The 27,624-nt window shown below is 43.2% G+C and overlaps 1 protein-coding gene across 11 annotated transcripts in view; it reads left to right on the plus strand.

Moving 5' to 3' along the window:
- Positions 1-27,624, plus strand: part of HMBOX1 (homeobox containing 1) — a 107,034-nt gene that overhangs the window by 4,852 nt on the left and 74,558 nt on the right. Inside the window, exon 1 of one of the 11 annotated variants that reach the window (XM_048296613.1) lies at positions 15,594-15,692. The exons of the other annotated variants lie outside the window; for them this stretch is intronic. The gene's annotated coding sequence lies outside the window, so the exon portion shown is untranslated. Of the gene's footprint in view, positions 1-15,593; positions 15,693-27,624 lie in introns of those variants that run through there. 11 annotated transcript variants of the gene reach the window in all.

The following is a 27,624-nucleotide window of genomic DNA, read 5'->3' on the forward strand; positions in this document are numbered from 1 at the left end:
ACTGTTGCACTTGGGTTTAGCAGCAGCTTGGGGTTGGTGCAGGCTTCCTGTGTGACACTGCTGAGCGCAGGGCTCATGTCACAGTCCTGGAGCTGCTGCTGTGACAATTACGGCGTCGTAAAGCCCAACCTAATCAGGGCTGATCGATTTATGGCCATAGCTCGCGTGGTGGCCGGTGCAGTGCAGCTCCAACGGCTCCCACCTGATTGTTCTGGCCGAGCCACTGCCCTCCTTTCACTGTTCCATGACACAACAATACTTTGTACCTCTGTTTGTAAATCTCCAGAACTGCTTGACAGAGGTGTTGGTATTTTACAAATGGAGAAACAGAGGCACAAAGGCCGAGTGACTCATGTAAGGTCACAGACTGAGGCAGTGGCACTTCAACTCAGGTGTCTTCCCCATCTGTTGCACTTTCCATCCGTGATATATTGGTATACAGTAACCCTATAAGGAATTTATTGGCTGGCCATCTAATGTGCACATTAAGAATACTTAAGTCCAGAGATTTTTTTTTTTTTTTGATGGTGGGAGGATTTCCCACTGACTTCTGTGGCTCGACACTTCTCATCCTTATTTATTCAGTTAATTTTCTTGCTTTTAAATCCATTATATTCTACCCCCCATCAGACCAAAAGCAAACTTTCTCTCAAGACTGTGAGAGATGCCCCTCCCAAGACTGTGAGGGATGCCCTTCTTTCTTGCACTGCTGTTCTTCTGCTTCATTTAATAGGATTTTTTTTGGTGTTGGACTTCAGATCTATCTCAGGAATGCACAGGCATGTTTGTCATTTGTTTTGCTTCAGCCTCATGTTAATGCAGACACCAGCATTGAACAAGTACTGTTTTGATGTGCTTTATTAAGAATGAAAAGAAAGAATCTATAACTGGTAATTCTCCCTGTGTGGAGATTTCCCTTTCCCAGTTCTAAATCAAAGCTGCAGGCAGAGTCTGAAGTTAAAGTCTGCTCTTAAAACTGGGAACTGCCGTAGTGCTCCTGACAGAGTGTGCTCTGCTTTATCTTTCCTGTGCAGCCAACCAGGAGCTGTGGAAGGTCAGTTCACTTTTTGCTACAGAATTCCACTCTGAACGTTCACTTCATCATTTCATCTTGGTTTCAGTGCAATTACCAGCCTGAAACTTAGTACCAAGCCCTTCCATCAGGTTGTACATGAGTACACCTAAATCACGTCTGTAATATGGCTTGACAAAGATCCCACTTCGTGTGTGTCCATGGAATGCTGGCAGGTACTGCTTCCAGTCTCTGTTTGCCCAATGGGTGGAGTGTTGCTTCCAGGAAAGAGTTTCTTCCAGCCTGAGGAAACAAATTTTGACACCTGCTTCATGCATAGAGGTGGCCTTTTTTTTATTCTCCATATGTACAAGATGTATTTTTAAGCTGTATTAAATTTACATGAATCCCATTCACTGCTGTGGTGGTAGATGAGATCTTAATGTTGGGTTAAGGAACGAATTTACAAGCCAGGCATAAAAATTATATTAATTATGTTTGGGTCTGCCCCCAGCTGAATCCTGCTTGTCCTGAGTTCCTGGTATCAGTCTTCTCCTCCCTTCTGAACTTAGTGTTTAAGAAGTCTTTTTTTCTTTTCACTTCCTTAGAATTTTTAAGTTCAGCAGCAGGATAACTACCACTGAAACAATAGTGTAGGCTACTCTTTCAGGGCCTTGTGAACAGCCAGTTTTGTTCTTCTGATAAGCCCTTGCCCTATCAATTGGGAAGTGCAGCATATAGTCATTTCCTGCATTTTGAGCTGCCCGTTTCTTCTGAGCTCTGAGGCAAGCACTGAATCTGCTTTTTGTTCTTACCATGGCACTGTAGTACTGATGGCAGCAGAAAGCAGTTAGTTAGTTCATCAAATACAAGCGCTGTTCCTGCTTGGATATTTATTCTGACCTTTACTTTGGACGGTTTCTCTGCCATGATCAGATTCTCTGATTACAATGTCAGCTTTTACCACAAATCTCTTTGTGATTTAACTGGCAGGGTTTGGGGGTTTGAGCAACTGGGTGTGCAGCAGCTCTGACATGGAAGTGGTGCTTGAGTGTTGGAAAGTTCTTCCTGGCAATGAAATTTCCTTTCTAGGCTCTGCCATAGGTTTTACTTTATGATGCAGGGTAAGCATTTTGACTTGGCTGGCTGGTAGTGAGTGCTGCTGCTCTTGGGAGTAGAAACCTGGATGTCAGAGGTGTAGTTATCCAGAATGAGAACTAGGTATTTAAGCTAATACTGATTTTTCATGCCCCAGGTGGGAGGGGTAAGTAAGTAGCTGATCAGAGTTTTCCCCACTAAATTGTATCACACGTGATTTCCAGACATCTTAGTTGGTCGTTCCCTGTTTGTATTTCGTGGGAGTTCCAGCTGTTTAGTGATAAGTCTGAAAAAGAGGGAACTTGCTGAACTTGAAACTTATTCCTCCCTCTTTAATTTCCTGGTCCACAGAAGTTGAGTGATGTTAACATATTGGAGATTCATAAAATTTAAGGCGAGAACAGATAATTAAATTGCCTTCCCTGATATGTTTTATATGCTTTGTATCACAGGCCTTTAAATTTTAATCATTTACTCTGAAACTGAGACCAGTAAATGATGTTTGGCTAAAAACAATTTGAAAGCTTTCCAGCCCTGAGTGTCCATCACTGGTAATTTCAGGCTCATCACTTCTCTTGGTAGTTGTAAGTGGCTGATTTCTAATTTGAATTAGTCTAAGTTCTGCCGCTGGTTCTTGTTAGGATTTTTCTGACAAGATTAGAGCCCTTTAGTATCCAGGACTTTCTTGCCATGAAGGTACTTACACTCTGTAATCAAGTTACTTGATAGATAAGGAAACAGGGTTGAGCTTTTAAGTCTCACTCTGAGGCATTTTCTCCAGCACTCAGATCATCCGGTGATTCTTCATGCTCTCCGTTTATTTTTAACATTGTGGAGACCAAAAACGGTGCTTGTTGCAGCCTGTGTCTGATCCATACCAAATTCCGAGGTGCCTTTAGCCATTTTTGCTGCACAGCCATTGAAAAGGTTCCCAGGTGCCCTTTTGCACAGGGAAATCCTGTTCATGAGCCTCACTGCCCCAGTACTGACATTCTTTACTCAAGTAAAGTCTGCCATTTAGTAGTTACAGTCTGCATTTTTTAGATTATAAATTAGCCTTTGTATTCTGATGGGTTTGGCTTTCCTGAGTTAACTTAAGGCAGGTTTTCAGCCTCTTTTCTCCTGCTGTCCTTTCCTCCTAATAATGTCCTGTTGTGCTACAGCCCTGGTGTCACTCAGATTTTTATCTGCAGTGATAAAAATGTTGAACTGCATCAGATCTTAAATTTAGTGACAAAAAAAAATTAGCATGATGCAATCCCAGGAAGTAGATTAAGAACTGGCTGACTGACAGCTCTTGAATACGGAGCAGCCGATGTGGGTTTCCACCAGAACCAGAGTACGCTCTGTGCATGTGCTTGACTCTGCTCAACTCCATTTGTAATCTCAAAAGGGCAAAGTTAGTCCTTTGTCAAGACTTCTGCCATTAAAATGTGCTGACTGGCATTACCGGTGTCCTTGTTCTCGTAATTCTTTACTGGGAAAACACGGATTTTTCTTTTCCTGTTCTTTGCCTGGATGGATAACTAGCTTACAGATTTGCAGATTTGCTCCATTCCCTTGCTGAGCATTGGCAAAATAGGAACACCCACCTGGCCTGGGGTGAAAGGCCTCTTTGGTGCGTGGGTTTTAGACTGATTTAAATGTTTCTCTGCTAATGGATTTGCTGGGAATCATCTTTTATTGCTGGTGAATTAGAAGGTGCTTCATGTGACAAAGGTGTGTTGCCCCAGTCTACAGGGGACTGTTCCCACTACTCTCAGTGGTTTTCCCTTCTACCAGAAAGCTACTGGGGTTTAAATTTTATTAATGGTACTGTATTTGTTTTTTATACTTGAGTCTTGCACTTTTGTTGTTAAGAGAAACATCCCAAGGCTTTTTGTTTCTGGATGTCCTCAGGTGTAAAATGTCAGCGCTCTTGGGGTGGTTGTGGCGCATGTGCTGCCAGATCCCTTGGCATTGTGGAAGTGATGAACTTCCAACCAAGCAGCTACTCCTGAAGACACTCATGAATTACCCTTCAGTTCGTGGGCATTATTCTCATAAATACTGGTGTCACTCCTCTGTCATACTCAAGTAAATTCTGATTTATTCATAGCACTGTGCCTTCTTGCTTTTTGTTAAAAATGCAGCTGCCTTCGCTTGCTGGCTGTTCCCTTGAATTTCCCTTTTCCTGTCCCAAACTGATTTAGCTTTTACTCCCTTGGTGTTGCAGCTGTAATCAGCAGTGCACAGGAATGTTGTCTTCTGCAGGAGAGGCAGTATTTTTGCCATTGGTTTTTAGGATCCTGGATAATATGGGATCTTGAAACTAAGCCTCATTTAAATACTACTGACAGGAAAAAGTGAAATGCGTGGTGCTTTGGGTTGGTTTTTTTTTCCAGGTGGGTGTTTTTAAGGATTTGCTCCTTGAGAAAGTCCCTATTTTGAAACCTGCAAATTCCAGGCAGATAATGGCAGAGAGGTCAGGAGAGTATCTAAAGTTTGGGATGTCTGCTTCCTTTCTGGCTATCAGGTGGGAAGCTGGCCACAGCAATAGGCTTTGAGGAGAGATTGGGAAGGGGGGAAAAAAGGGGAGAGCACTGAGGCCCAGGATCTTGGAGGCTGGGAACCACTGTGGAAGCAGCTGTGCCATTTGTACTCCTGCTGTCTGAGGTGTGGAAGTCAAAGGCAAGTGATAGGGACCCAAAGCTGTGGAGTTTTGGTGAACATGGATATTTCGTTTCATGGCAGCCTCTGAGCTCAGCCAGCAGCTCTCCTGCCTCCTGGTTAAATCAGGATCTGATTTTCCTGTTCCTCTGCTGTCTTCTTGCAGGAGTTGTTTATTGACTGAAATTGTTTCCATATGGCTGCAATGTAGAGCTTGATTACATTAAACGTGGTGCTTTCCTGTGGCATTGCAGTGCTATGGGAAGATCATCCCTCTCTCGGTCCCCTTCCAACCTCCCCTTCCTCCATAAAACCTTGGCTTGGAACATGGAACTTTTTCAGGTATTATCTTCTTTCCCCTCTGAGGCTTGTTAAACTGGGATCCAGATCTTTTTTGGGTTGTATTTGATTGCTTAGGTGGGTTACCTTGGCGTACAAATGACTCATAAAATAGTTAAAATGAAGATTAAAGTGGCTGCAGTTAGAGGGCGTTGCTGGAGCTGGGCCTCCAGGGTGTTAAACACTGAACAAGCAGAAAAGAGTCTCTGCTTCCAAAGAGGTTTGGGACGATCCATTTGGATTGTATTTGTTGACACTAATGATCAGTTTAAATGCTGCTCCAGGAAGGTGTTAAAATTCCTGCACTCTGGATGCTAGAAGGCCAGATTCCCTGCTTATCTGGAGCCTGGAGGCTGTGTCCAGTTTGTGGGAAACAGATCTGTTTAATGGCAAATGGATGCATCTGTATCTTTGATAAGAATAAAAGCTGATTGTTGGCTAAGTTGGCTGATAAAACCAGCCATGAAGCATCTCTACCTTCTCTTTGTAATTACACCTAAACTTGGGTTTATAACCTGAATTCAAAATCTGGTTTCTTGTTAAAAAAAGTTTTCTGTTTAAATAGGTTAAAATATATAAATGCCTTTTTCTAAAGCCTAAGCCTTTTGCTGTAATGCCTCTGTTTCTTGTAATGGACTCCAACAGTACCTGGGGTGTACAATATAAATATTGTATTTCTACTGCCAGTATCTCAAATCAAGTCAAACCAGTGGAGTGGAGGTTGTCACTCTTGGCTGAGCACATGGAACCAGAGTCTGATGAAGCAGTAAACCTGTTTTTTGACAAAAGTAGCCTCTTCTGCATGTGCATAGAGAATATTTCCTTTATTTCTGTGTATTCAGATAGTTCATATCACAGCCTATTTAATTCAAAACTGAGAAACCATTTGGGAGCTGTAAATGCCGAAATACTTGTTTTCCTCCCCTAACATAAGGTGGAAAAAAGAACAATGAAGGAGGAGATTCACTAATACTGAAATCTTTCCGTGGAGGACACAGCAAGGTTCAATTCATTTAATAAAGAGAATTCATTTGTTTTCACTAAAGCATTTTAAGATGCAAACCATGTTTTTGTATCCCTTTTATGCGTCCTGCACCTATGATGTATCATTCAAGATTAATAAAACTGTAATACACAAAAGCTGGCATTTTAAAATGGTTTTATAAACAGTCTGGGTAATAACCCAGGGTAGAAACCAGAATGCAGGTATGCTGCTCTTCAGGCCCCTGCCTGACTAGAGGATGAAGCTCCAGGTTGGTTTTTTTTTAATTTTAATGGAAAATGAAAGCTTTAAGGGAATATTTAAGCCCCGACCACGGGGTATCCAGTGATGTTCAGGGTGGTCACTCTGAGGTGTCTGTGGCTCAGGGAAAGGCTCGATGAATGTCCCTCAACAAATGTCCCTCCTAATTTAGAGGTGTCTGACTCGTGAGCAGGCAGGTGAAAGGGAGACGGTGACCATGGAGTTGTCATGGCCATCTCCTCTGCTTGTCCTTAAAGGAATTCCTGCTGTCCAGTGCTTGGAGCAAAGGATGTGGACACCTTTTCCGAATTGGGATATTGCAAGTCTTAAAATTGTGGGAGCTGCCTCCCTTCAGCCCGCACTGAGGCACCACACTTAGGGAGGGTGGATTTAAAACCTGTCATTCTGCTTTGTATTTCAAGATTGCTATTTGTCCAGCATTTCCAATACCGGGAAGAACTTCCTCATGGAAAGGGCTGTCAGACATTGGAGGGGGCTGCCCAGGGAGGTTTGGAGTCCCCATCCCTGGAGGTGTCCAAGGAACACCTGGAGGTGGCACTCAGAGCACTGGGCTGGTGAAAAGGTGGGGATCAGTCACAGGCTGGACTCCATGGTCTCAGAGGTCTTTTCCAACCCAAGTGATTCTGGGATTTTTTTGTTTTTTGTGGATCCTTTGATGGATGGCTTGTACACATTGTGAGGAGGAAAATTCTCACAAAAGGCTGGGGATCCTGCAGCTGGATCCCTGCAGATCCTGATTTATCTGGAAGACCTCTCTACTCCCTCCCTATTTTGTAAAACACTGTGGGAAAGATAGGCTGAAGAAACCTTAGTTTTCTTCTGTCCCTCACACAACCTACTGTGGCTACGTGGGAGCAGAAATTAAGACAAGGACATTTAATTTTAAGTGTTGTCATCTTCACAGAAAGTCACAATTTATCTTTCCTTCTCCCTGTCACAGAGCTTCTCTGTGCTACTTCTCACACATCAGAGCTGCTTTCTGATTCTTACCCATTGCATGACCAACTAAAACAAAAATAAAACTTCACTCCTTTGAGCCCCTCCAGAGCTGCCTTCAAGGAGCAGCTTTACACTAAGGAAGTTTAGTTGGTTTGCCAGTTACTTTTCAGTGATTTCTAGAACTGCTGAAACACAGTGAGTTGGTGAAGATTCTCTGGTGTATTATGTGTGAGCTCAGATATTTGAATATGAAATAGACGAGTACTAAATATCTGCAATTTCCATTAAATTTTGATATCTTTAAGGGATGAGTCCTTAAAACAAGCTCTTACTGACGTTAGAGGTGGTTGGATTGCTCTCTGTTGGCTCTCACAAGAACTGAACTGGAACTATATTGTGGATATTTTGTTTTTAATTAGCAGATCACTGAGTTCTAGGTCCTTTCATATTTAAGAATAATTAATTATCCATTGTTTTTGCTTCTGACAGACTTCTACTGTCAGCCTTCCAGAGGAGACATTGGCCCTCCCTCTAGTTATTTGACAAAACAATTTACTGTGAGCAGCCTTTCCCCCACCCCTCATGGCGGAAATTTGCCTCTGGTGTCCTCCTGGGTGCTGCTTCCCAGCTCTGCTTTATGCTGTCCATCTCCTCCAGGTAAAACCTGCACAGGGATGGGATTGAAACACTTAAACTCCCCTTGCCCACTCCTGAGACTGTGCTGGTCTTCTAGTGAGCAGCGTGTGTTAAATGTCTTGCAAATCGCTGGATGAAGAGGATGATCCTTCAGTTTTCTTCTAATGAGAATGACTTCTGAGAAGGCTGCAGGCTTGGGGCCATGCTGCCATTGCAGTATTATCAGTACATTTTGGCTGCAAATGTGATTTCTTTTTTCTTTAATATTGAAGGGAGGGGTTATGACTTCTGAGCTATAATTGTGTGGAGACATTACTTGGGCAGACCTCCTAAACTCTCCTGCATTAATTTGGATGTGCTGGATACGAGCTCTCTGCTCTTACAGCTGCTGAGGAGAGTCTTGGACCATGACTGGTGTTCGCAGAAAGAGAAATTGCAAATTATGCGCTTTGATGCTGCACCTCGAGTTTCTCTTGCTTGTTTTCCCTGCTACTGTTGATGGTCTTTCTTTTGTATCTGTTCCTGTGCCATTTGCAGTCACAGTTCCCAGTTCTAAACTTTGCTCAAACCCAGTTTTAACTAACTTTTCGGTTTTGGCCTTAACCACCAAGCAAAAGATTTAGCAACGTTCTCTGAGGTTTCAGAAACTACCCTGCTGGGCCATCCCTACCCCATGGCTCTGAGACTGCTGGGCTTCGTAGGAAGATGTATTTTTGTAGTCCAGTCATTACCCCAGCACCAACCTAAATCCAGGTGGATCATCATGTTCCTGCACAGTTATTTTTGGAGCAATTGGACTGGAAAGTTGCACTTCAAGGGGGGGTTAGACTGGACAAGCTTGGGAGGTGCCGTCCAACCTCTCCAGTTCTGTGGTATGTGCAAAGGGAAATTAAACTGATAATTTTCATGGAGATGCATCCTTGTGCTTTTCATTCTGTCCCCAGTTCTCTCTCTCACCTTACTTTTGGAAAGTGGAGCTTTTAAAGTGTTTTACTATGGTTCTTAAAGACATGCAACTCTTACTGGATTGAACACTGGCTGGCACAAGGGAGAGTTAGAAGGCAATTGTTTAATTGGCATTTTACATGGTAGGCTTTGTAATTGGAGATTCAGTGAGGCTTCTGCTTTGCTGCTCTTTTTCTGCAGGGCAGCAGCGGTGCAAAAATAAGGGGGTATGTCTTGAAAGCGTTGCCTGGAGCTGGCTCTCATCTGCACCACCACAGAGCTATGCAGGTTTGTGCCTCTGCTTTTGGGCAGTTATAAAGTAATGTTTATGCAAGAATTGCAAAACTCAGCATAGAGACTGAGTTCAGTTAAAATCAGGTGTAAGAAATATGCTGTTGTGGTCAGATCAGAAGCTTGCTTTATCTCTGGCACAAGCAAGGCTGGATAATGCCGTGGTGGATGCTGAGGAGAGCCTAGAACATTTGACCCCTCCGCAGCATATCCTTGCAGTCATCCTCACTATGGGCTGCAGGTGTTCTGGATATCCTCTGTGTCCCCCCTTTCCCACCCAAAGAGAGGTCCAGACGTGTTCCATTGCGGTGTTTTCTCCTGTTGGGTGTTCCATACCCGGATCCCAGGTTAGCCCTTGTGAAGGGAGGTGCTGTTAGTTCAGTTCCTAGTGAGCCAATGGCCTTAATTTCTAATTTAAGTCACCTTTTTTTTTAATTTGGCTTATTTAATTCTTTTTTTTTTTTTTTCCAACCCCTGTTCAGTCCTGTGCCACTTTAAGCATGAACAAATACAGTATTTAAACTCTGTGAGCTGGATGGTGAGTCCTTCCCTTTCCCATCCTCACCAATCTGTTGACAGGGCTGTTTAGTAACTCTCTCACATGGTTCAGATGGAATCAGTCGGGAGAACATGGACCTCTGTAATTTTGTGCTTGATCCAGCTGGGATAGTTTTGCTGAAAGTGATTTGGGGTGTGTTCAAAGTTCTGAGCCAGCAGGACCCTGCAAGTGCTCAGCCCTGGCAGGGAAGGAGGGCAGGACACAGCTTGGATTTCTGATGGATCTGCATCCAGAAAAACCCACCTGGCTTTGAACAGAGGGGCACAAACCCTGTGGAAGGAAGAGAAGGAATGGTTTCTCTCCATTTTGGGTAGTCTCCAAACATCTCTGGGACTCTCAGTTACTGTTTAACTCCAACTCTGTGTGCTCTTCATACAGGGACTAAGTCTGCTGTCATTTAGAAAATGAAGGTTTTTTCTGACTTGTCAGTGCCTTTTTGGTGTGGTGTGATTGCTATTTGCCTGTCATTTCTCTAACCTGTAAAGCTGTCTCCAGTGTATGCAGTTTTCTATCCCATTAGCTCGCTGTTTCTCATCTTATCATACAGCACTGTAATCATCTGTCCTCTTTCTACCCCCAAAAACTGGCTTTAAATACTGTTTTCTAAAAATCTTCCTCCTAAAAAATGCTTCTGTGTGATACTTTCCTTGCATGCAGTGATATATGTAAGACTTGAACAAGGAATTTCATATTTATTTTATTGTAATCTTTTTTCTAGATAATGTATTTGATAATTGCACCTTTTGGAGCAGTGAACACACTGTTTTAAGTGCTGTACAATAGTGGTGATTCTTTAGTGGGGGGGAAGGAGCTGACAGCAAAGGAAGTTCTGTGAGTTGCATCACTGAACGCACAAGGGTTAATGTTTTTTTGCCAGATGTTAAGTCTGTTTCCTGCTTTTACTTTAATGTCTGCATATAAAAAGATTTTGGTTTCTTTGTCCCTTTGCACTTGAACTAGAAACTGTAATCTATTTGTGGTGCATCGTAGAGAAGTTATTTTTTTAGTACTTTTGGTTTAACAGTTTCTCTGTAGAGAAAAAAAAAACAGATTGAGGCATCCTTCCAGTGAAATATAAAATGAGAGGATTGTGATATCTGAATTTAGCAATGTCTCTGCTAATAGGACCAAAGATGACAAACCAGATTGAATAGTCCCTTTTCCCTCTGTTTTGGAGAGAGCCAGGCTGAAGAGAATAATCTACAAATAAATAAATGGCTGTGGATGACATTTGCATTTCTCCTTGTGAGAAGTTGGTAACAAGGAATGGATTGGAAATGGGTTTTCTTAACCTGTAATGAGTAGGAGCTTAAATTTCATTGCTGCTGAGGATTTCTAGCCAAAGATTTCTGTTTTACAGCTGTTATTAAAAATTTATGGTGCAGCTTGAGATCAAAGCAAATATATATTCTCTTTATTATGTAAACTTGGTTTTGTGCAACATATGCATTACATCTATATAGTTCATGCAGGATTTTTTTTCCAGCAAAGGCAGAGAGCCTTTGCATGGTGCAGTTAGACCTGAAGTTGGAAAACTCACAGACTAATGGTGGTCTGATTTCTCTCTCTTCATTCTGTATCTCCCAAGTAACTTAGGAAAAGGAAGATTTCTCCTGAGGTGCTGGACTTGCCTTGTTTCCTAGTTGAAATCTTCTGTACTGTGCTTCATACTGAGGTTTTGTTACAGCTTTTTTTTGGTGTTCCACATAACCCAGGTTTCCCACTGGTGTGCTGAAGGACTTCCTTGGACTACCTTTCAATTCTTGAAGGCCAGACCTGAAAACTTTTATATAGATTTTTAACCTTATGGGGTGGAGCATGGCCTCACAGTCAGGGCTTTAGGTTACAAGAGGTTTTTGGAAAGGGGGTGGCCTGGCTTTCGTGCCGCACTGCAGGTACCAGGCTCTTTATAAATTCCTTCTGTTCATTCATATTTCTTCTTTGAATATCTTCTTGCCCTCCATTCCCACCTTGTTGTATATGAAAGCAGGCTGTCAATAGTAGCATCTTTTACCAAATTTGTAGGGTGGGGGCTTTTTAATATGTCAGCTTTGAGAATGTATTTGCTATCAGTCTCAAATTTTACCAGGACCTATGATCTCATTTTCAAAGTGAAAGCTTAGATGTGAACCCTGATGGTTCCGATTGGAGGATACAACTGGAAAACCTAAAACTACAGAATCTTAAAGTTGGAAAAGACCAAAGAGATCGAATCCAAGCTGTGACTCATCCCCACCTTTTCACCCAGAGCACTGAGCGCCACGTCCAGTCATTCCTTGAACCCTTCCAGGTTTGGGGACTCCAAACCACTCTGGGCAGCCCCTCTCAATGCCTGACCACCCTTTCCATGAGGAAATTCCTTCTGGTGTCCAACCTGAACCTCCCCTGGCATAGCTTGAGGCTGTATCCTGTTGTCCTGCCATGGTTTCTGAGGGGCTGTGGTTGCTGTACTAAACGATCTCTTACAGATTCACACATTCCAGTTCTTTTTTGGTTTGTATTCCTTGTATCCCACTTCTGCCTCATGTCCCCAGCTGCCTGGTGGTCTCTGAGCTCTCACATGAGCTGCTGCTTTTGCAGTTGGTGGGGGTTTGTGTGCACAGTCCTGGGTGTAGCTGAGCCTTTGGTGTGCTGTTCCTTTAAAGCACTGATAAAAAGGCTGTAGAATAAGGGAGGGAAGGCAAAAATCTGAAAAGCTGCTGGATCTTAAAGATTAATCAGCCTGGTTTAAATAGCAAGCAAAGCTACAAACAGCTTTTTCTACACAGCGTGCTTTCTTCCATTGCTTTTGCAAAGTTGTTTCTCCAGGGGAAGATTTCAAGCTCCATAAGACTTGTGTTCTTATATTAATGTCAGGACAAGGGCTAAGATTATTTGTGTGAATATGTACAAACAGTTCCATTACCTGGGGTTCCTTTCACGCTTTCTCCCCGGTGGAATTATGGCCTCATATTGCACGATGGTGTATCTGTTCCTGTTCATACAAATCTGTATTTACAAACTCAGGCCAGGGAGCTCCTGTGCATGAGCTGAGAGAGAGAGAAGTCAGTGTAAATGACAGCCTGTGACATGATAAAACCAGCCCTATTTATAAATACAATGAAGAATATGCAACTGTGCTCTTGCAAGAGGGGTGCAGGCAGACCTAGGGTTGCTGAAATGTGGGTGGTTTGTGAGGTTTTTGTCTTTTTTTTTTTGTCTGAAGAGTAAATCCCCCCACGTCTGTGTACAGCTTCCTGCACCCTTTTAACTCACAAAGATTTGATTCAGTTCTGCTGCAAGGAAAGAAGTGATAGGAGCAACCTGAAAGATAGGGGCAGTTCCTAGAACACGTCATCTCCCAGCACTGTATTGGCAGAACTGGCAGCCGCTTCTCCCTTTGCTGGGGCTTTTCAACTCCTTTCCCTCCTGGATTGTTTGGTTACCTAAGCAGACTCAAAGAAGGGTTGTAAAACTATGATGGGGGTAGGGGGAGCAAGGGAAGCAGGTAGAAATGATAATTATTGCTTTACATTTTCTCCTCTTTTCCAAATTGATTACCAGTTGTGCTTACGAAGCACCATTTACAACACTGATCAAACCTGGTCTTGTTCAGATCTGGATCAAACAGCAAGTTTCCATAGTGGTGGTACTGACTTGCTGTCTCTTGGTGGACTGTAAGAAGGTCCCTGCCATTATTGCAGCAAATATAAATGTTCTGTCTCCTGGGCACACTCTCAAGCACTGTCAGTGTTGCTGGGATTGTCTGAGAAGCAGAAGCAATGCAGGTTTTTATCAGTATTTGTAATTAAGAAAATGTTCTGGTGAAAATGTCAATGGTTTTATGACTCTGCTGTGTCTTGTAGTGTTAGTGGGATACAGGGTGGCCCATGGAGCTGTTTGCAAAGAGCTTGACTTTTTTTAAGGTTAAGAAATGTGATCTTGGCCCAAGGCAGAGGGAGGGAGTTGTACACAGCAGCCAAGGTGGACAGGACATCTGAGATTGTAGTCTGACCTCTTTGTGTGCATCTTCCTGCACTGGACCGCCTGTCAAGTTGACGTGTTTTACCCCCAGCAGAGGTTGAGATGAGAGTTAATAGTTTCCAGTGTGCTCTGCTGATGGAAATATGTGTATAAATGTATATATATATGACTTAAAACTGGGAGTGTGTATTCATTTATTGAACAGCATTTGATATGAGATCAGAGTTTACGTTTAGAGAGATAAAACAGCTTTTTTATCTCACCCCATGAAAAGCAGAGAGAGAATGGCAAGAGGGCAGGTATGGATCACAGGGAGCAAATGGAAGCTGGACTGGATTAACTGGGAGGACTGCTTGTGGTCCTTTGTGGGACGGTGGGGCCCAGGACAGTGGTGCTCCAGCATTCTGCCACTGTGGCAAAGTGAAACGTCAGCGGTAATAAGCAATGGATGGAGAGATTTCGTGGTGGTTGGACATTTATTAGGAAGGATTTTTGCCTGAGAGAGGCTGAAATCATGATATCCATCAATGAGTGGTTATTAGATCACCTGGCAAGCAAGAGAAAATAAGGAAAAACAAGAAATTGTGTTTTATAGCACTCACTGTCCTGTTGCTTCCCTAGTCATGATTTTTTGGGGGAAAATTCTTTTTGCTGAATAGTGGATTCTCAGACAGGCAGTTAAGGGAAAAGAAGACTGTTGCTTTCATTTGAAACATCGTGGAAAGGAAACAGTCTTAAAAGCAACAATAAATGTTCTGGCATAGTGCAGACTAAACCATCCTTAAAACAAGTCTATATCCATCACTCTGATATACTGGAGTCCCAATCTGCTGATTTGATGTCAGGATGATGAATTATGACCTTTTATTATTTATTTATTTTAAGGTTTAGTTGCAGACTTTATAAAAACATAAAGTGGGTCTGGCTTTGGTTGTGGGGTTTATGGAATGGCTGGGAGAAGCTTAGAGATTTGGAGCACAAGTGGGTGGCTTCTTTTCCTGTATTTGGGTATAGTTTATATACACGCAAATGCATTTGTATGTACATAAAATTTATGTTTATTTATATATGTACCCACCTTGCGCTGGGTGAAATTATAACCAGGTATAAATCACTTTTACTTCTGTGCATGGCAGTGGTTAGAGGTCAATTTGTGGGTGTTGCCTCCTGTGCTCAGCAGGGCTCCTACATGTGGAGACACAAATTTAAGCTGATAGGGAACCAATTTCAGATGAAGCGTTGTGAGGCACTCAGTGACACTCGGGTTGTGCAGATTTATTTAAATTGCTCTGAGGTCTGGTTTAATCCTTCCAATTTGTGTAGACAAGGCCACTGGAGAGCATCCCTGAAAATACCCTGGAAATGCTTTGCACAGCAAACATGGTGCCCCAGTTCTCCCAGGCCATTCCAGTCCTGGGATACCATGGGATGTATTCAAACCCCATTGCCTGCAAATGTGGCTCTTGGAATGCAGTGCTGCAGTGTTCACCTGTGCAAGGTTGTGGAATCATGGAATGGGTGGCAGGGGACCTTAAAGATCATTGTGTTCCACTTTACCCCCTGCCATGGGCAGGGACACCTTCTGCCATCCCAGGCTGCTCTGTCCAGCCTGGCCTTGGACACTTCCAGGGATCCAAGGGGCAGCCACAGCTTCACCTGTGCCATGGCCTCCCCACCCTCACAGCCAACAATTCCATCCTGATATCCCGTCTAACCCTGCCCCCTGACAGTTTGAAGCCATTCCCTGTGTCCTGTCCCTCCATGCCTTGTCCCCAGTCCCTCTCCAGCTCTCCTGGAGCCCCTTTAGGCACTGGAAGGGGCTCTGAGGTCTCCCTGGATCCTTCTCTTCTCCAGGTGAGCACCCCCAGCTCTCCCAGCCTGGCTCCAGAGCAGAGGGGCTCCAGCCCTTGGGACATCTCTGTGGCCTCCTCTGGACTCTCTCCAGCAGCTCCATGTCCTTCTGCTGTTGGACCCCAGGACTGGAAGTAGCTCTGCAGGTGGGGTCTCACCTGAGATGGGCAGAGGGGCAGAATTCCCCCTCCCCTGCTGCCCATGCTGGGGGATCAGCCCAGGGCATAGGGGGGGTTCTGGGATGCGAATGCACATGGATGGGGCATGTCCAGCCTCTCATCCACCACCACCCCCAGGTCCTTCTCCTCAAGGCTGCTTCATATTAATCAGATATGCATGGAAAGGTTGCACATTACTGGTCCTTTGTTTTAAAATAAAACTCTCTTAAACAGCTGTCCAAAAAACTGAAGTTTTTCATCCTCTTTGAGTTTGCTAGTGTGGCTCTTGGAAATCTCTGGCCTTGGCTTTTGACAGTGTTGATGTCTTATCTTGGTGTCTTGAATAGATCTGATATGAAATTTCATCAATTGCCTTATTCCTCATTTAGACTTAAAACCTTCTCTACTTCTTGACAGTGAGTAAGTTGCCCCCTAAATTTCTTGACATTGCTTTTGCAGCTTCCTAGTGCGGGAGTGACTAACTCTGCTTGCTTAAAGCAGTTTAATAATTTCTAAACAACTTATTACACCTGTTTGAACATTTCCTTTATATTCCATGTGACACAAAACTCATGCCCAACCCCTTCTAGTTCATATTTTTAGAAGGTGGCAGTAAAAGGTGGTTTGATTTTAATTTGCATGTTTCTTCCTAAAGGAATGATGCATTTGTTTATTTGAATTTCTCATTTTGAACAGTGAGGCTCAAATTCCTCTGGTTGTCGTGTTGTTTTCTCCCAGAATTTCCTTTGCTCCCCTTCCTTTAGCTGCTCAGGGCAGAAGCAGGTCTGTCTCCCAGGTAGGTAAGATCCATGAAATCCATCCCAGAAGTTCTCTTCCTCCAATAAATGCATGCCATGGATGCTGCATGGACCTGAGTGTGTCTTCAGAGGGTGGGTGATTGTACAAAGTTGACACTGCAGCACGTGGATCGATGCAAATCAAAGTGGTTTAAAGAGCAGGCAGGAAACTTTGGTTTGAATAATTGATCCTTACTTTTATTTTGCGCTTGTATTTCTTGGGCTCTGCTGAGAAATTCAGGGTTTTGTAGCAGGTGTCAGGATGTAACCTGAGCAATTACATCGCTTCCTATACATTTATTACATGCTGAATTAGAACATGGTTAATCCTGCATATTTCCCAGCTGATTCCTATTTAAAATCATGTCAAGCTCCATTTGGATGGAAACTAATTCAATTGAAAGTGCAGTTTTACTTGATGTTAAGGCTGTGTTACACTTCTGTCAAAATACAGCTTTTCTTCCAAAATACATTTATTAAATACAATGAGTCTTGCTAAGCTAAATTTCACCTAATTTCTGGTTACCTTGTCCTTCAAAACCATAGAGCTGGCAGAGCTCATCAACTTACCTTATTTTTATTCCTCATTTAAAAGCGAGAAACTGTTTTTCCTGCTTTCTGAATTCCCAGCTGATTCCTCAACTTTGAAAGCAGCAGTCATTGAACTGAGATAAATAAGCAAAGTAAAAAGGAATTGTTTGTTCTTTTGTACTTGCAGACAAGGATTCTGCTTGAAAGGTGGGTTGGCACTTCATCACACACTGGTTCCCAGTGCTTTTACCAAGTGACTTCCACTGCTTCACTGGCTTGAGATTCTTCTCCCTTGGAAAATTTTTGCAAAATATGCATCTTAAATCGTTTTTCTAATTTAAATTATTTCAAATTAGAAAGTAATTTTCAAGCTTTTATTTTTAAACTGCATGACTCTGCAGTGATGCAGATGCACCTTTGCTTGTGAGTATTGCAGCTGTGTTTGTGAAGTCAAGGGCACGTGTGGCGGCAGCTCCAGCCCTGCTCCATGGATATCCTTTAGCTGGATGTGGGGTTGGCATCGTGCTGCTGGCTGGGGATTCGTGTACACACAGCCCAGCACTACTGTGTCTGCTCTAGGACCTCATATCCCAAATTTGGATGCTCCTCGGAGTTCAGCCTTTCAGTGGGATGAGGAACCAAGGACAAGGAAATCATAGAATTATGGAATCACAGAGTGGTTTGGGATGGAAGGGAGCTTAAAGCTCATCCAGTTCCACCCCCTGCCGTGGACAGGGACACCTTCCACTATCCCAGATTGCTCCAAGCCCCATCCAGCCTGGCCTTGGACACTTCCAGGGATCCAGGGGCAGCCACAGCTTCTCTGGGCACTCTGTGCCGGGGCCTCACCACCCTCACAGCCAACAATTCCATCCTGATATCCCATCTATCCCTGCCCTCTGGCAGTGGGAAGCCATTCCCTGTGTCCCTCCATCCCTTGTCCCAAGTTCCTCTCCAGCCCTCTTGGAGCCCCTTTAGGCCCTGGAAGGGGCTCTGAGGTCTCCCTGGATCGTTCTCTTCTCCAGGTGAACACCCCCAGCTCTCCCAGCCCAGCTTCAGAGCAGAGAGGCTCCAGGCCTGTCCAACCTGGCCTGGAACTCTTCCAGGGATGGGGAGTCCGTAACCTCCCTGGGCAACCTGAGCCAGGGCCTTGCCACCCTCACAGAGACAGGTGATACTGTCCTGGAGCTGCACAGAGGAAATGTCCCTTGTTGGACACTCACACTTTGGGTATTGCCCAGTTTTGAGTCTATTCCAGGGATTTTTCCTTGGGGGCAAAGACCCTGTAAGTGAGAACATGTATTCATGGTGTGGCTGGACCTCAGAAATAACTGAAGTGACATGCTGGGAGTGAGCTCTTAATGTAATGCCTGTGTGAAGGCCTTCAGCTGTTTCAATGATAGGATTTGGTTTGACTTCTTTGTTGTTCCTGCTCCGAAGTCTTTAAGATGAGTCTCTGGAAGATTGCTGGGAAGGAACTTCGTAAATTGCTCCTGCTGCAGGATCCGTGTCCACGGCCGGTGCTCCTGGCTGACAGGGCTCTGCCAGCTATTTTGAGCTTGTTTATCTTTGTAGATAATGCTTGTCCTGGCATCATTCGTTGCACTCCTTTAACTTTTAAAGGCACTAAATGCAAGTTAAAACATAGACCATCTACTTCTAAATCTTTCTTTTAAGCTCATGTGAGACATTAGAGACAGCAGCAGTACGGAATCATGGAATCATGGGGTGGTTTGGGTGGGAAGGGACTTCAAAGTCCACCTTGTCCCACACTTTGCCGTGGGCAGGGACACCTGCCACTATCCCAGGTTGCTCCAAGCCCTGTCCAGCCTGGCCTTGGACACTTCCAGGGCTGAGGCAGCTTCTCTGGGCATGTCCTTTTCCTCACAAAGCAGTGGGACTTGGGTAGGTGGCAGAGATGTAAAGGTTAAAATAGGAATTACTGTGTAGAAGAACAATTTCTTATTCAGAAACGATTTAACTCTGCAGAAGGCAAGGCAGGCAAGTCTCCCTGCAGTCTCTTGAGCAGGAGCTCTGCTTGCAAAAAGAGCATCCTCGACAGATGCAGCTTCTGTGCAGTAGTTAAAAATAAATTGTGAGCAGTTTAACAAGAAAAAAAAAGGTTGGGAAACAAATCTGGGCATCAGTTTATGACAACTCCAGTTTTCTGAGTGCATTGGGGAGTGAATTTTTAAGATCTTGAGGCAGGAAATGTCTGTACAGAGCTTAGGAGAGCTTCTGCTCTCTTTTTGGGATATTAACTTTTCCTGTTCCTTAGGTCTGGACTGTTTTCTCTCCTGAAGGGAGCTAAACTCCATCTGCTTTTTAAAAATGGGAAAAATGCTGTTTGCTACACACAGGGATTTGAGGTAGGGTTTTTTTGGTGGTTTGTCCAGCAAGGGTATTTTAGGTCACCATAATCATTTAATATTTATGAAGTTTGGGTTTTTTGTTCAGTCCTGAACAAGTAAGTGCCTTTAGTATGATCTGAGTTTCGTCATCTAAAAATGTTGTAATTTCCTGTTACATATTTTGTTTTATTTGCCAATTAATGATAACTGAATAGATTATAAATACATAGATTTTGATAAAACTCTTCTACTAAAACACAGAGTATTTGTTTTCATTCCTTCCCTCTTAGTTTGAAGTCAAAAGCGTAAAGCTACTTAGGATCGATAGCTTCCTGGTTTTCTTAGGAACAGATTTCTTTTTCCTCCACTGGTTTTTTGTCCCACATGTGTGTCGGAGATACCATTTAAGCTCTGATCCTGAAAATGCTGAAGTGTGCTGGTAATCCTGCTAAATCCACTTCGACTCTCCCAAGTGGAAAAGCTCACGCATTCGAGGCCGGACGTTCTCTAACCAGGAACTTTCCAGCATGGTCACTTTAGATGGAGAAGCTGCAGCACTATTTAATCTTCAAAGTACTGTAATACTTTAAAATGTATTGTAATTGGATCAAAGTGACCAGGATATAATTATTGCCTTTGTGCTGTTGCCTTAAAATGTTTGCTTTTAAAAAAAACCTGCTTGGTACTCAAGACAGTCGTGTTTTTCTGTATGCCAATAAAATAGGTAAAAGCACTCAGTGGTTATTCTTTGTTTTTGAGAGCTGTTATTTGCATAAAATGTGCTAGCAGAGCATTGTTTGAATTCTTAGTAGCTTCATGTGCTTGAAAATTCATAGAATCTAGAAGGTTTGGGTTGGAAGGGACCTTGAAACTCATCCCATTCCAACCTCCCTGCCATGGGCAGGGGTGCCTTCCACTATCCCAGGCTGCTCCAAGCCCTGTCCAACTTGGCCTTGGACACTTCCAGGGATGGGGCAGCCACAGCTTCTCTGGGAAATCCATTCCAGCCCCTCACCACCCTCACAGTAACTGTTTGACTTCAATCTATATTGTCCTTTCATCCTTCGTGCTCTCACCTCCTTCCAGTTTCTCCAGCATTTCCTTTCCTTGTTGTACCTTGAAGCAGAAGCTGCAGGAGGGAAGGTAGAACCATGGAGAAGAGTTGGTATTTTAAAGGGTTTGGACAGTATCAGAATCACTGGAAAATTCAGGTGAAGAGTCTGAGGGTGAAGGAAGTGAGACAAAAATGATGGTAACTGTGAAGGATTGTACAAATCAAAAATAGTTTTTGTAGGAAAGACCAAAGCAAGCCAGGGAGAACTAGGAGGAAAATCCAGTTTTCATGAGATGAATAGAATAATAGGGAGTTTTTGGGATTCCTCCCCCCCAGCAACATGGAGTGGTTTGGGTTAGAGGGACCTGAAAGCTCATCCAGTTCCACCCCCTGCCACGGGCAGGGACACCTTCCACTATCCCAGGTTGCTCCAAGCCCTGTCCAGCCTGGCCTTGGACACTTCCAGGGATGGGCAGGTGACCAGGTCTGGGCAACCTTTGCATTGCCTTCAGCAAAGGCAGTTTTCCTGGAATGAAGGAGCTCCTGCACTATGTTAATCCCTGCCTTGCTCCCGTGATCAATGCAGGAAAACAGCCTGCTGTGAAAATTTACCACCATAGATCAATAACCCCTGGCCACCCAACTGTATTAAAGGGAATTGATGGGCTGAGGGATCTTGTAAACACTTGTTTGTCCCGTCAGCATGTTTGCGTGTTCGGTGATGGGCAGGACGTCTCCAGAGCCCTGTCAGTGGGATGTGGCTCCGCTTGTACTCGGGATTACTGCGGAATTGCATCCGTTTATCTTTTAAACCACTTTGGCTGCCCAAAGATCATTAGACATTGGGAATGGAAATGTTAGAGCTGATAGGGAATTTTATAAATTTTTAAATAAGAACACAAAAGCTTTATTTATGCTGGCTGGATTGAGATTTAGAGAAATACCCAGCTAACTTTGGCCCCTAGATGACATTTTAAGGGATAAACGATCAATGCTATGCAAATGAGTGAATTGATCAAAACTGGTGATTTAAATCACTTTGATTTACATCAGCAAGAGGGAAGCTTTGATTTAAATCATTGATTTTAATCTTGTTTTGGGATTGTACTTTCATTATTTTCCTAAAGACAGGTTGATTTTCATTGGCTGGTAACTATTTGAAGCATGTTTATTTGCAAACAGGTACAGCTCAAGTTAATTCCTTAATTTCTTTCTTTGGGCAGGAGCAGGAATGCTTAGCTGATAGGGGAAGTGGGGTAGGAATATGTCCTGAAGCAGGTACATAATTCAACAAATCCTCATTTAAATTCTGTAACGTTTACATTTATAAATGAACAAATTATTCCTTATATCTGCCAAAGAGGGCAAAAGTGCTTTAGCACTTGACTCTCCTTCCTGGTGCTTCTGCTGTAGTTTTCACCAGCCAGCACTGGGATTTATTTCCCTTTCTTCCTTGCCTCCCAAAACACAGCAGCAATAGCTAATGCTGCTAAATATTTTCCATGTAATTTTAAGTAACATTGTACTAAGTTTATGTTTGGGAGTAGTTGATCAAAATTTTAATGTAACTTTTAAAAAAGTCAATAAAAATGAAATTCAGACCCTTTTCTTAACATCTTCCCTTATGAATTCTAATATGAATTCAGGTAGTTTCCTAGTGTTTTTTTGATGGTGAATGCAATCCTGGTTTGGTAGTCAAGGTGAAAAATGCATTAAGCTATGGAATACATATTGAATTTCTTATTTCCTCTCTGAAGGACTTCAGCAGCAGATTTCTTTAATTTGAGCGTGGAGTGTGTCTTGCAGACGAGTTCAAGTGGTTTGGTCACTGTTTAAATTCCGCAAGCTAACGAGGCAGGCAGACGCTGCTCTGTGTTCTTGTGATTAAAACCAAAACTCTCTCACACTTGCATTTTTTTGTTTCTGGGCCACAAGATTTACTGCAGCCTAAGAGCAGCTACAGTGGAGATTGAATAAGCACAGACAAGAGATTCTGGTCTGTTTAGATTTTCTATTACACTTTGTTAACATCGATGGGATGATGATAGCTTTGTCTCAACTCTAAAGAGCACCTTAAATCCTTTGGTAATTAACTCTTTGCTTATTACTCCGCATTCTCAGCACTGTGTAAATATTTATGTTTAGGAAAAAAGGCAGCAGTTTTGAGGTGAAGATGATAATTCCCATCTTCAACAATATCACACCTGTGGTGCTGCTTAGAGTGCAGTGCCTCTGCTGAAAGTTGTCAGTATTTGGGTAAAAGATGCTGCAGGGCCTCCCTTCCCCCCCAAAAAAAATTATAATTAATTCTTTAAAGTGTATTTTTTTATTTTTGTACCACTTTAAAACAAACCCTCCTGCCCATGTTGATGAACCAGCACTCCGACTGAATATGCTGCACTGTAAATCAGGGCAAAAGTGAGGTCCCCACGTTTTGTCACTCTCAGTTTCACTTGAGTTCTGTATTGTCAGGTCATTTATTTGCTGCTGTTTGTGTTCCTTGGTGATGGGGTGATAAATAGCTGTCCCTGCCATCACTCAAGTGGCTGGAAGTGACAAAGCAATGCAAGAACCAGGTTCTGCAGATGTTAAGCTCTGCTTAATAAGTTAGAAAACAATTTTTTTCTGATGAGGTAAAAAAGCCTTTACATGAATGCAAAACACTGTTGCTGCTCAGATCTGTAAAACTGGAAGGAGGAAGTTAATGGTCCATATGACCTTACACTTTTGGGTGCTTCTGTCCCACATCCTAGATTAGATTTTTAATTCTGAATCAAAAAATTCCACCCATATCTGACTACAAATCCTATGTTGGTGGCTGATGCAACTTACTGAGGTGGTTTATGTATTGGGATATTCATTTGGAATAAAAACAAGTTGAGATGGAATAGAAATGTCAAATGGTAAAGGGAAATTAAGTGGTAAGAGCTGTTTCCCCATACTTATAACACAGGGAGTGGTAGATGTAAAGTGGAGTGGAAAGGATGTCCTTCAGGATTTGTGCCAGCCTTGATAAAAAATGAGCATTTCTTGCCCACTGCTGTGAAACACTTGATTCTTGGTGGTGTTTCGTGTCTGGTCCCTCAAAGATGTGGATGTGGGATCTGCAGTCTTTGATCCCTGTTCATCAACCCATGTAGATCCAGCTCCTGACCAGCTGGAGTGCACACTTCCTCTTGCTCAGCTGGACAAGCAAACCAAATCGGGATGGCAGCGTGGGGCAGGAACAGGACTGGAAACAAGATGTGAAGTTCATGCAGAAGCTGAGAATGTGGCAGTAAAAGGATGGAGAGATGAGTTCTGAGACTATTCCTACAGTGGGAGGAAAGGGCAGGGACCTTTAAAGTGAACCTTTCAATAACCCACCCCACTTGCCAAGAGTTGTGCAAACCCAATGTGGAATTTGATGCTTTCTCATCTTCTGTGGGGAGTACAAGAAAGAGTCAATCTGATTTTCAGCAAAAAATGGATATTAGGAAAATAATTTCTGTGCTGGACTTCTGAAATAGCTCACTTGGGGAGTCTTAATATTCTGGTTGCTGTTCCCTGAGTTGCCGTAAGCTTTTCCTGCCAGTAACTTCATCTCAATGCAGCAACAGTTATCTGTAAAGTCTAAGTGATCCTGCAATAAAAGGGCCTTCTTAATCAGAGATGGTAACGTCTGAGACAGTCAGTGCTTTCAGCGTTGGCATCCTGTTCTGCTCAGGCAATCCCACGTAGGAGGAAGACAGACACAAAAAGTGATTTGGCTGTAATGCAGCAAAACAAATTCTGGCCAAATTGTGGACTTGGAGTTAATGGGTACACAGTGTTACTCTGCAAGTCTGCAGCATTGCCTGGAAATCAGGGGCAGTTTTGTAGCCTGTTAACTACTTAGGACTGTTTTGTTATTTCAAGTTTGGCTTCAGCCAGTGAAAAATGGGGCACTTTCACGTCTTATATTTCAAAAATAAAAACGTTTTAAGAATATTAAGGGCTAGTCTTACTCGATTGCTTTAGAGCGGGCGCTGAGGCTGTGATCTCATCCATTTATATGCATGTGTGTGTCATCCCCCTTTCTCCCCCAGCCAACTGGATGTTGACTTATGGTGTCAGTTTTCTCCTTGTGGATGTGGAGCGAGCCTTTCCTGCCGTTCCATGTTTTACAGTGCATCCACGTGCTCCGGAATGGCTGCACATAAATTGTGCCCAGGCCGTTTAAGAACATCGGATCCTGCAGGGTCAGACTGGCAGACGAGCCCAGGAACCAGTCTGTGATGGCAGTAAAAAGACTCCTTGCAGAAAGTCAGCCTTCATCTGGCAGCTGGAGAAGTGGCAGAAACCACACCCAGGGCTTCAGCTTTTGGGATTGTTCAGCCTGGAGAAAAGGAGGCTCAGGGGGGACCTTCTGGCTCTATCCAACTCCCTGGCAGGAGGGGGCAGCTGGAGGGAAGGGGTCAGGCTCTGCTCCCAGGGAACAGGGACAGGATGAGAGGAAATGGCCTCAAGCTGTGTGCCAGGGCAGGTTCAGGTTGGACATCAGGAAGAGTTTCTCCATGGAAAGGATTGTCAGGCATTGGAATTGCCCAGGGAGGTTTGGAGTCTCCATCTGTGGAGGTGTCCAAGGGAGGACTGGATGTGCCACTCAGTGCTCTGGGCTGGTGACAAGGTCATGAGGGGTCACATATTGTACTTGATGATCTTGGAGGTCTTCTCCAATGTAAATGATTCTGTGATTTATAGACTGACTGGCAGGATTTGGGCCATCAGGGCCAACAGGCGTCGTTTCTCTGCCCCTGCGCAAACCTCTCCATTACCATTTTCCTGATGATCCTTGGCCCTTATTGTGGAGCTCTTCTGCTGTGAGCTCTTTTCAACAAAGGCACTTGCTGGTTCTTGCCTGATTAGTCTCAGTCACTGGTAAAAATGGCTCTAAACGAATTTTTTACAGGTTAAGAGAATTTTTTGGGACCAATCCCGTTTGGTTTTTTGCCAAGACCTTCATATTCTGAAGTATTAAGGCCGAGTAGTCTTTTGATATTAACTGCTGTTTGTTATTTACACCATCAGATATACCAGATAAATTCTTATGAAGTCAGGGTTTGGCAAAGTGAAGGGCATAGCAAGGTATGTGATGCATTTATTTACTTTATGTCTCACAGCTTTTATTTTTTCACTTCCAATCATTTGACTCCCAAGAGCTGAAATAAGAGCAAATGTGAACTGTGTGAGGACAGTGAGAGAATGGCTAAGATGTTTCACTTTCTGATTTGGATTCTAAAGGAGGTCCTAAAAATAGAGACTGTCAGAGTTACCCCACTTCTCCTTTTCTTTTTCAAATCCTGAAATGGTTCTGTTGGTGCAAATCCTTGGTGAGAACTGCAGGACACCAGCCAGCACTGTGTAATTATTAACCCTTTCCAGTGATCCGGGTATTTCACTGTTTCCATCACCCCTCTCCTGCAGAGCTCGTTATTTATAATCCAGTGGCAGCAAGAGGGGAAAAGGTAGAACAGGTTGCTCCATCCCTGGAAACGTCTAAGGCCAGGCTGGACAGGGCTTGGAGCAACCTGGGGTAGTGGCAGGTGTCCCTGCCCATGGCAGGGGGGTGGAATGACATGAGCTTTAAGGTCCTTTCCAACCCAAACCATCCCAGGATTCAGTGATAATCAGATTTTTTTTTTTTAATACAAAGTCAGTCTAGGAAGATCCATCTGTTTTGGCTACAAGATGAGAGAGAACTCATAGCCAGTGACTTTTGTACTGTTCTGTTCTCTAGAGGATCTTGCAGCAATCTTGCTGCTGTAACTTTGGAATGTCTTGCAGGATTTGTTTAAATTCTGTGACCGACCCCAGGCATGGGAATTTGGCTGTGCTTTCAGTGGTAAGTCATGTTTCAGCAGGGGTTAAACTGGCTTAACAAATTGTATCCTTGGGTGGATGGTGACAGAGATTTATATAAGAGATAAGTGTGCCAGTGCATTATCAACCGGGTGTAAAGAATCATAAAGAACTAAGTAATAAATGAAGTTGAAAGTATCCCTTTCTGTAAGTCAGTATTTTGGAAAAAATTCTTAGAACTAACTAAAAAGATAAAAATTCATCCTCCCGTCTCCTGTGCTTGGCAGCAGAATTGTTGGTCAGCAAGAATGTGCAGAACTTTGTGAAAAATTGTTTTTTAGATAATTGCCTGTTGCAGACTGTCTAGAGGAACTCACATTTTATTTTTGGCATATTGCATTAAACAGTAGCTTTTACATTTTAGGACCGATGTGTTGATTTATATATCCTCCAGTCCTCTGGTGGACATCCAATTTCCAAACTTGGATACTTCTCTTGAGTAACTGGAGTGAAAATTTTTAGTTTTCAGACAGGAAGAGTAACTTTCCAAGTCAGTACCTGTCCAGCTCAAAGAAAAACTGCAAGGTGATGATTGGGATGGGTCTAAAAGCTTGCATAGGAAAGGCTTTACACTTATTCCCACCTGGATTTTGGGGTGTAGACCTTTGGATGGCTTGGCTGTCCTTTTGATCAATATCCATGCACTTGGAGAAAGCCTGGAATCTTACCTAAAAGTCCAGAATCAAAGTGGAAGTCGCGTGTGAATTAAAAATACTTGGTTTTTTTATTCTTTGCCCTTAAAATTGGAAGCTTGTTAACAGCAGCTCATTGTTTTGTCACTGATACACAGGAGATACTGCGCAGATATTTTTGAATTTTACTTGTTAGCAGCCAGTGTTGCAGGGGGAAGATGCAGTTCCTTCATGGTACAACCACGACTCTTGAAGTATATTTTGGGAGGATGCTGCTGGCTCATCTGGAAATCGAGGGATGGAAGCATCCACACCACAAAAAGATCTTACACCTATTTTTAATTGACAGTTATTGTAACTTTAATTAATACCTGAATGACACATGTGTAAATGTACCAGGGTCCTGAGTTTGTCTCCAACTGCTGCTTCTCTTGTTTGTGAGTGCGACTGAATGGGATGAGATTAATGGACTCTACCATTTACTTGGGTTTAAAATAAAATGTGTACATAAAAATATATAAACCTATAAACACAAACGTCCTTCCAGGAGTCTGAATGGCCAAATATAAAGAATCTTCCCACATCTTTGAAACACAAGGTGAGGCGTGGAGACAGAAAGACGTGTTTGGAAATGATGAAAGGCAGAGCTGGAATAACTCCTCGGATGGTTTCTGG

Source organism: Corvus hawaiiensis, chromosome 3 (assembly GCF_020740725.1).
Source record: "Corvus hawaiiensis isolate bCorHaw1 chromosome 3, bCorHaw1.pri.cur, whole genome shotgun sequence".
Lineage (NCBI taxonomy): Eukaryota > Metazoa > Chordata > Aves > Passeriformes > Corvidae > Corvus > Corvus hawaiiensis.